The 10,000-nt window shown below is 56.3% G+C and overlaps 3 non-coding genes across 3 annotated transcripts in view; all 3 read right to left on the reverse strand.

Annotated features, from left to right (window-relative positions):
* LOC139968421 (large subunit ribosomal RNA) overlaps positions 1-1,960 on the reverse strand; it is a 4,028-nt gene extending 2,068 nt beyond the window's left edge. The window contains exon 1 of the ribosomal RNA XR_011793419.1: positions 1-1,960. This exon is cut by the window's left edge and continues 2,068 nt beyond it. This is a non-coding gene — a ribosomal RNA (large subunit ribosomal RNA).
* A 434-nt stretch (positions 1,961-2,394) lies between these two features.
* LOC139968244 (5.8S ribosomal RNA) lies at positions 2,395-2,554 on the reverse strand. Its single transcript, XR_011793281.1, has one exon. It is a non-coding gene; the product is annotated as a 5.8S ribosomal RNA (ribosomal RNA).
* Positions 2,555-3,159: 605 nt separating this feature from the next.
* LOC139968354 (small subunit ribosomal RNA) lies at positions 3,160-5,037 on the reverse strand. Its single transcript, XR_011793359.1, has one exon. It is a non-coding gene; the product is annotated as a small subunit ribosomal RNA (ribosomal RNA).
* Positions 5,038-10,000: the final 4,963 nt, after the last annotated feature.

A 10,000-nucleotide genomic window follows, 5' to 3' on the forward strand; every position in this document is an offset into this window, starting at 1 on the left:
GAATATTGACCCGGTTCCCTTTCGCCCAGGGTGCGATCACCCCGCCGTTCCCGGGAGGGAGGTCGGCGTGGCTCTCGCGGCCGCTCGGAGCGGAACTTCCCTAGGGCTTAGGATCGACTGACCCATGTGCAACTGCTGTTCACATGGAACCCTTCTCCGCAACTCGGCCCTCCAGGCTCTCGTTAGAGTATTTGCTACTGCCACCAAGATCTGCGCCCACGGCGGCTCCACGCGGGCTCTCGCCCGGACCGCTTCTTAGCTCACCGTGGCGTCCTTCCTACTCGTCGAGGCCGACTCTATTCGGTTCTCCTTGCCCCGACGGCCCGGCACAGCCATCACGCTCAGCGCCATTCATTTTCAGGGCTAGTTGATTCGGCAGGTGAGTTGTTACACACTCCTTAGCGGATGCCGACTTCCATGGCCACCGTCCTGCTGTCTGTATCAACCAACACCTTTTGTGGGCTCTGATGTGCGACCGAGTCGGACGGCTTAGCCAGGCGTTTGGTTCATCCCACAGCGCCAGTCCTGCTTACCAAGAGTGGCCCACTGAGCACTCGTTCATTCTCACTCGTCCGGCTCCAAGCCAGCGAGTCGGACCTCTTACCAATTGAAAGTTTGAGAATAGGTTGAGGTCGTTTCGGCCCCAAGGCCTCTAATCATTCGCTTTACCAGATAAAATTGTTCACGAATATCTCCCGAGCACCAGCTATCCTGAGGGAAACTTCGGAAGGAACCAGCTACTAGATGGTTCGATAAGTCTTTCGCCCCTATACTCAGGTCGGACGATCGATTTGCACGTCAGAACCGCTGCGGACATCCACCAGAGTTTCCTCTGGCTTCCTCCTGCCCGAGCATAGTTCACCATCTTTCGGGTTTTAGCATGCTTGCTCTTCCTCCGCTCCACCGGACGAGCCGGACGGAACGGGGTGGCGGTGCGCCCGACCCAGAGGGCCGGGATCCCGCCTCGTGACGGCCCTGTGCCGACCTTCACTTTCGTTATGCCAGGATAGGTTTCGGTAGACCCCCTCGACTTGCAAGCCTGCTTAGACTCCTTGGTCCGTGTTTCAAGACGGGTCGAATGAGGAGGCCTCGCTCACGCCCGACAGACCCTCCGCTTCGGCCGAAGCCGCGGCGAGACCGGACCCTCCGGATCCCGCCGGCCACGCGACAGCAAGCTGTGCACGCGACCGACGGAGACGCCGGTGGCCCGGACCCCGCTGCCTGAACCCCCGGGGGGGCAGGCCGTCACGCAGAGTCCTCGACAGAGAGCGCAGTGAGCAACCGTGACGGGCGGCGTAAGACGGCGAGGGCCGAAGCCCCCGCACGCCGCAGCCTCGCCCGCCCCTCTGCTCCGCTCTTCGGTCGGTCGCCGGGAAGGGCGCCGAACGGTAGAAGTGCGACGCGGACCGGACGGCGAAGCGCCGCGGGTCGGTCCCGAGGGATCCGAACCCGCACACGCTGCCGCGCCGACCGCGCCTGAATCAACCGGACGCCCCATGTAGCATGCGGCACTCATCCGTTTACTTCTTGGCAGTTTCACGCAATGTTGAACCCTCTCTTCAAAGTTCTTTTCAACGTTCCCTCACGGTACTTGTTGACTATCGGTCTCGTGCATAGTATTGAGCCTTGGATGGAGTTCACCACCCCTCTTTGGGCTGCATTCTAAAACAACCCGACTCTTGGAAAGCTTTCCCTCCGGCCTTCGAGTCCGCCCTACGGGCCTTACACCCGCTGCGGGTAAGCTGCAGCCCCGATCACAGTGGACTGCGGCCGGACTCTGTCGACCGGAGTTCAGTTTCCTTACGCCACAGGTCCCTCGCACCGCAAACGGGCGCGGGGATTCGGCGATGGGCTCTTCCTGCTTCGCTCGCCGCTACTGAAGGAATCCTTGTTAGTTTCTTTTCTCTCCGCTTAGTGATATGCTTAAATCCAGCGGGTAATCTCATCCGATCTGAGGTCTGGAATCGTGAAAGACACGTGGAACGTGATCGGAGTCATAGCGGCGACCCGGGGTCTCTCCTTCCCCGGCGCTCCCCGAAGAATCGGGTCGCCGGCGGGAAAGGGTGGCCTACCATGCGCCTGCGAGAACGCAGACGGGAGGACGAGAGACCCCGCGATTGGGTCGACCGGCTCTGCCCGGCAGAGGCTCCTCGACCGTTCCGGGGGGTCGGACGCTGGACCGCACCACGGGCGCATACGTCTACACCCCGATGGCACGTCGCACGACCGACGAACCCCCGGTTACCGATCGAGCCTGCTCGCCGAGTTTCACCGGCGCCGACATCACAGAACTCCATCTGACACTGACCCGACGCAGCCGGCCGTCGAAGGGACGGCTGCGGCCGGGCGCTCCTCCGGCGCGCGAACACGCCGACTCTGTGAGTGATTGTCTTCAGACGCTCAGACGGACGTGGCTCGAGGAGCAGAGCATCCCCGAGCCGCCATTTGCGTTCGAATAAGTCGATGATCAGTGAGTTCTGCAATTCACATGAATTCTCGCATCTAACTGCGTTCTTCATCGACGCACGAGCCGAGTGATCCACCACCAAGAATTGTCATTTGCCACTGGAAGACTCCCGCGTTCGCAAACTCTCCTCAGAGCCGAGGGAAGAAGTGGAACGGAAGGAGAAAGGACACGGGGACTCTGTGCCTTCTTTGCTTGTGACTGGAAAGAAATATCCTCCGTCGAGCCGAGGGGGGAAGCGGGCTCCCTCCTTCCCCCCACCGCCGCGAGGGCGGGTCGCGCGAGTCAGACTCGCCGACTGGGGGGAAATCGGGCGACACCGGTGCCCCTTCTCTGCCCTGCGGAGAATGCCTCGAGGAGCGCCGCGCCGCGGACGGCGACGGCGTCTCCACCCTTGCGGGACTTCTCCCTCGAAGCTACCGGGAGTGCGAGACTCCGTGAGACAGACGACGAGAGAAGAACCGGGTACTCCCCGGGCTGGTCTGTGTGTGACACGCCCGTCTCCTTTTTGTCGGAGAGAGCGAAGGCGAAGCGCGGGGTCTGACCTCGACCGTGGAACGGGGAAGGAGGCGGTGAAAACCCCGCTCGAGTCCCCCCGGCTTTTCCAATTTGCTCTCTCCGCGTGTCTCTCTGTGACGGCTTTTCCGACATTCCCCCTTTGTTCCCTCTCCGATCACGGAGGGGAAGGGTTCTGTTAATGATCCTTCCGCAGGTTCACCTACGGAAACCTTGTTACGACTTTTACTTCCTCTAAATGATCAAGTTTGACCGTCTTCTCGTCGCGCCTCGACAACCGGCCGAAGCCGGGGGTGCCAGACGGTCGATCCGATGGCCTCACTAAGTCATTCGATCGGTAGTAGCGACGGGCGGTGTGTACAAAGGGCAGGGACGTAATCAATGCGAGCTGATGACTCGCGTTTACTTGGAATTCCTCGTTCAAGGGACACAATTACAAGTCCCTGTCCCCAGCACGGAGAAGTCTCAGCGGATTACCCGGACCTTTCGGCCGAGGGCAAATGTACCCGCTGCTTGCGCCAGTGTAGCGCGCGTGCGGCCCCGGACATCTAAGGGCATCACAGACCTGTTATTGCTCCATCTCGTATGGCTGAAAGCCATTTGTCCCTCTAAGAAGTTCGCGGCTCACCACGACGGGTGGCCGGACTATTTAGCAAGCAAGAGTCTCGTTCGTTATCGGAATTAACCAGACAAATCACTCCACCAACTAAGAACGGCCATGCACCACCATCCACAAAATCAAGAAAGAGCTCTCAATCTGTCAATCCTCACTGTGTCCGGGCCGGGTAGGTTTCCCCGTGTTGAGTCAAATTAAGCCGCAGGCTCCACTCCTGGTGGTGCCCTTCCGTCAATTCCTTTAAGTTTCAGCTTTGCAACCATACTTCCCCCGGAACCCAAAGACTTTGGTTTTCCGGAGAGTTGCCCGCCGCGTCATGGGAGGAACGCCGGCGAATTACGAGTCGGTATCGTTTATGGTCGGAACTAGGGCGGTATCTGATCGCCTTCGATCCTCCGACTTTCGTTCTTGATCAATGAAGACATTCTTGGCAAATGCTTTCGCTGTCGGGCGTCTTGCGACGATCCAAGAATTTCACCTCTCACGCCGCAATACGAATGCCCCCGGCAGTCCCTCTTGATCATTACCTCAGGATCTCAAGACCAACGAAATAGAACCGAGGTCCTCTTCCACTATTCCATGCTGAGCTGTTCGGGCACTTTGGCCTGCTTTGAACACTTCAATTTTCTCAAAGTAAACGTTCCAGTCTCGCACGGCACTCAGTTAAGAGCACCGCACGACCAACCGAATCACTGGCCGGGAAAAATCTCCCACGACTCCCGTTTGACGGGGAGAAGGGGAACGGGCAGTGCACGCCTCACGGCGGACCGCCCGCCCCGGCCAGAAATCCGACTACGAGCTTTTTAACTGCAGCAAATTTAATATACGCTGCTGGAGCTGGAATTACCGCGGCTGCTGGCACCAGACTTGCCCTCCAGTAGATCCTCGTTAAAGGATTTAAAGTGTACTCATTCCGATCACAGGGCCTCCGAAGAGGCCTGTATCGTTATTTTTTGTCACTACCTCCCCGTGTCAGGAGTGGGTAATTTGCGTGCCTGCTGCCTTCCTTGGATGTGGTAGCCGTTTCTCAGGCTCCCTCTCCGGAATCGAACCCTGATTCTCCGTTACCCGTCACAACCATGATAAGCGCATAACTTACCATCGAAAGTTGATAGAGCAGACTTTTGAAGGGAGCGTCGCCGGTGCAAGACCGTGCGATCGGCATGATTATCTAGAGTTCACCAGCGGAGACCGGACCCCGAAAGGACCGGGCTGGCCTTGTTCCTAATAAGAGCACGCTTCCCCCGAAGGGTCGGCGCTTTGTTGCATGTATTAGCTCTAGAATTACCACAGTTATCCATGGTATAAGACTTTCTCCAATAAACCATAACTGATCTAATGAGCCATCTGCAGTTTCTCTTGTATGTTCAGGATTGTACTTAGACGTGCATGGCTTAATCTTTGAGACAAGCATATGACTACTGGCAGGATCAACCAGGTAACGGTCGACAGAACCGGGCTGGGCCCGTTCGCCGTCCGGGAGTCGCTCTCGCACTCCCCTCTCTCTCTCTCTGAATTCTCAATTGTCGATGCCGTGCTATTACGGTACAGTGATCGAAGAACCGCCCGAAGGGATTCTCGAGGTGTGTATCTCTACCCGAGTCGACTGGGTCGTCTCGAGAGGAGTCGCAGTGGTCCCGCCTCGGAGACGGGACCGGTTCGAAGCGACGCGGGAGGGCGACGGCTCGTCCACTGGAACAGGGGAGAGCAATCGCACGCCTCGAGCGTGCATTCGTTGCTTGGATGAAAAAGCCCGTACCGAGCGCCGAGTGCAACACATGGTCGCAGCAACGGCAGCATGCCCGAACGGGTCCCGTGGAGAAAGCTCGATATCTGACGACACCGAGGTCCTGCTCTTTCTCCACCGGGGGTTCTGCGGATGAAAAGGCTCAATATCTGAACGTCGATATATACGTGTGCACGGAGGGACACCTCTGCTCACGGGGCGAGTGGGTGAAAACCCCCGCTCTGAGCGCCGAGTTGCAACACATGGTCGCGATGAAACGACGGCTGACCCTACCGAAAGGGCCCGCTGGAGTCCAACCATGACACGTATACACACACGACAGACATTAAAAGCCTTCTCGAGTCTTGGATCGACTCTACTACCCCCCTCATATATAGAATCCGATTCACTCTGCCCGCTCGTTCTGACCATTGGATCACACACTTAAGCCAATACCCGCTACACTTAAGAGATCTCGAAATCTCGAACGAGACCCAGATTCTCTGCGGGTGAGTCGGGCGGCCTGCCGTCGCCGTCGGCTTGCCGTTTGCCTTTCGCCTGGTCGCATGGCACTCGTGCCATCGACCACGCAACGCGAGAGGCCTTCTCCCTTCTCCTTTCTCTCTCATCTCTACTCTCTCTCTTCTCCACCGGGGGTTCTGCGGATGAAAAAGCTCAATATCTGGGATTGTATATATACATATGCACGAAAGAACCTTCTACTCACGGGGCGAGTGGGTGAAAACCCCCGCACCGAGCGCCGAGTTGCAACACATGGTCGCGATGAAACGACGGCTGACCCTACCGAGAAGGCCAGCAAGGGTCTGACGTGCAAAAACATATTTACGCACCACAGGCAAGGAGCCTTTTCGAGTCTCGGGTGGACTCCCGTCCGCGAAAGCTTCATATCTGAACGTCGATATATACGTGTGCACGGAGGGACACCTCTGCTCACGGGGCGAGTGGGTGAAAACCCCCGCTCTGAGCGCCGAGTTGCAACACATGGTCGCGATGAAACGACGGCTGACCCTACCGAAAGGGCCCGCTGGAGTCCAACCATGACACGCATACACACACGACAGACATTAAAAGCCTTCTCGAGTCTTGGATCGACTCTACTACCCCCCTCATATATAGAATCCGATTCACTCTGCCCGCTCGTTCTGACCATTGGATCACACACTTAAGCCAATACCCGCTACACTAAAGAGATCTCAAAATCTCGGACGAGAGCCACACCTTGCGGATGCATCGGGCGGCCTGCCGTCGAGGTCGGCCGTCGCCCCGTCTCACAGACTCGTGCAACACGACGAGTCCCAGCCTACGCCTGTGTGCATCACCGTCGGCCTAAATCTCGGCCCTCGCCCGGTCGCATGACACTCGTGCCATCGACCGCACCATCGACCTTCTCACCCGGGAGCAACCCGTGTTTTCAGAGGAGTGCCGGGGTTGCTCCCGTGCCGGGTATGTCTTGTCCGGCGGCGCCCCGTCTCACAGACTCGTGCAACGACAACGGGTCCCATGCCTACGCATGTGTGCATCACCGTCGGCTAATTACTCGGCCCTCGCCCGGTCGCATGACACTCGTGCCGTCGATCACACCATCGACCTTCTCACATGGGAGCGACCCGTATTTTCAGAGGAGTGTCGGGGTTGCTCCCGTGCCGGATATATCTTGACGAAATCAAGGAGATATATGAGGAAACTTCTACAATTTGAAGATCGACCGGCGAGACAAGACACTCCCCTTAATATATAATCCGATTCACTCTGCCCACTCATTCTGACCATTGGGTCACACACTTAAGCCAATACCCGTTACACTAAAGTTGACCATGTTTTTTTTTTTTTGATATTATTATTATTATTTTTTTTTTGTCAACGTCCTCTGTAACGTGGTCAAAACTCTATGCATGTGTTCGCGTGTCGTTCTGCCGTCTCCGCCGGGCACATCCCAGCCAGCGCCCGATACATTTCAGTTGACAACGGTCACAACTCTATGCATGTGTTCGCGTGTCGTTCTGCCGTCAACGTCGGGAACACACAGGCCAGTACCCGCTACATTAAAGTTGACAACGGTCACAACTCTATGCATGTGCTCGTGGGTCGTTCTACCGTCAACGTCGGGCGCACACAGGCCAGTACCCGATACATGCAAGTTGACAGTGGTCACAAACTCTATGCATGTGTTCGCGTGTCGTTCTGCCGTCTCCGCCGGGCACATCCCAGCCAGCGCCCGATACATTCAAGTTGACAACGGTCACAACTCTATGCATGTGTTCGCGTGTCGTTCTGCCGTCTCCGCCGGGCACATCCCAGCCAGCGCCCGATACATTCAAGTTGACAATGGTCACAACTCTATGCATGTGTTCGCGGGTCGTTCTACCGTCACCGTCGGGCACACTTGAGCCAGTACCCGCTTGACTTTTTTTTTTTTTTTTTAAGTCAACGTCTTCTTCAAGGAAGTCCAAATTCTATGCATGTGTTCGTGGGTCGTTCTGCCGTCTCCGTCGGGCACACACAGGCCAGCGCCCGATACATTCAAGTTGACAGTGGTCAAAACTCTATGCATGTGTTCGCGTGTCGTTCTGCCGTCTCCGCCGCGCACATCCTAGCCAGCGCCCGATACATTCAAGTTGACGATGGTCACAACACTATGCATGTGTTCGCGTGTCGTTCTGCCGTCTCCGCCGGGCGCATCCCAGCCAGCGCCCGATACATTCAAGTTGACAACGGTCACAACTCTATGCATGTGCTCGTGGGTCGTTCTACCGTCAACGTCGGGCGCACACAGGCCAGTACCCGATTCATGCAAGTTGACAACGGTCACAAACTCTATGCATGTGTTCGCGTGTCGTTCTGCCGTCTCCGCCGGGCACATCCCAGCCAGCGCCCGATACATTCAAGTTGACAACGGTCACAAACTCTATGCATGTGTTCGCGTGTCGTTCTGCCGTCTCCGCCGGGCACATCCCAGCCAGCGCCCGATACATTCAAGTTGACAATGGTCACAACTCTATGCATGTGTTCGCGGGTCGTTCTACCGTCACCGTCGGGCACACTTGAGCCAGTACCCGCTTGACTTTTTTTTTTTTTTTTTTATGTCAACGTCTTCTTCAAGGAAGTCCAAATTCTATGCATGTGTTCGTGGGTCGTTCTGCCGTCTCCGTCGGGCACACACAGGCCAGCGCCCGATACATTCAAGTTGACAATGGTCACAACTCTATGCATGTGTTCGCGGGTCGTTCTGCCGTCAACGTCGGGCACACACAGGCCAGTACCCGATACACGCAAGTTGACAATGGTCACAAACTCTATGCATGTGTTCGCGTGTCGTTCTGCCGTCTCCGCCGCGCACATCCTAGCCAGCGCCCGATACATTAAAGTTGACAGTGGTCAAAACTCTATGCATGTGTTCGCGTGTCGTTCTGCCGTCTCCGCCGCGCACATCCTAGCCAGCGCCCGATACATTCAAGTTGACGACGGTCACAACACTATGAATGTGTTCGCGTGTCGTTCTGCCGTCTCCGCCGGGCGCATCCCAGCCAGCGCCCGATACATTCAAGTTGACAACGGTCACAACTCTATGCATGTGCTCGCGGGTCGTTCTGCCGTCAACGTCGGGCGCACACAGGCCAGTACCCGATTCATGCAAGTTGACAACGGTCACAAACTCTATGCATGTGTTCGCGTGTCGTTCTGCCGTCTCCGCCGGGCACATCCCAGCCAGCGCCCGATACATTCAAGTTGACAACGGTCACAAACTCTATGCATGTGTTCGCGTGTCGTTCTGCCGTCTCCGCCGGGCACATCCCAGCCAGCGCCCGATACATTCAAGTTGACAATGGTCACAACTCTATGCATGTGTTCGCGGGTCGTTCTACCGTCACCGTCGGGCACACTTGAGCCAGTACCCGCTTGACTTTTTTTTTTTTTTTATGTCAACGTCTTCTTCAAGGAAGTCCAAATTCTATGCATGTGTTCGTGGGTCGTTCTGCCGTCTCCGTCGGGCACACAATCAAGCCAGCGCCCGATACATTCAAGTTGACAATGGTCACAACTCTATGCATGTGTTCGCGGGTCGTTCTGCCGTCAACGTCGGGCACACACAGGCCAGTACCCGATACACGCAAGTTGACAACGGTCACAAACTCTATGCATGTGCTCGTGGGTCGTTCTACCGTCAACGTCGGGCGCACACAGGCCAGTACCCGATTCATGCAAGTTGACAACGGTCACAAACTCTATGCATGTGTTCGCGTGTCGTTCTGCCGTCTCCGCCGGGCACATCCCAGCCAGCGCCCGATACATTCAAGTTGACAACGGTCACAAACTCTATGCATGTGTTCGCGTGTCGTTCTGCCGTCGGGCAAACCTATGCCAATACCCGCTTGATTTTTTTGTATTTATTTTTTTTTTTTTTTGTCAAGTCTTCTTTAACGACGTCACAACTCTATGCATGTGTCCGTGTGTCGTTCTGCCGTCTCCGTCGGGCACACACAGGCCGCTAGTACCCGATACATGCAAGTTGACAATCTTCACAAACTCTATGCATGTGTTCGTGTGTCGTTCTACCGTCGGGCAAACCTATGCCAATACCCGCTCGATTTTTTGTATTTATTTATTTTATTTTTTTTTGTCAAGTCTTCTTTAACGACGTCACAACACTATGCATGTG

Source organism: Apostichopus japonicus, chromosome 5 (assembly GCF_037975245.1).
Source record: "Apostichopus japonicus isolate 1M-3 chromosome 5, ASM3797524v1, whole genome shotgun sequence".
Classification (NCBI taxonomy): Eukaryota; Metazoa; Echinodermata; class Holothuroidea; order Aspidochirotida; family Stichopodidae; genus Apostichopus; species Apostichopus japonicus.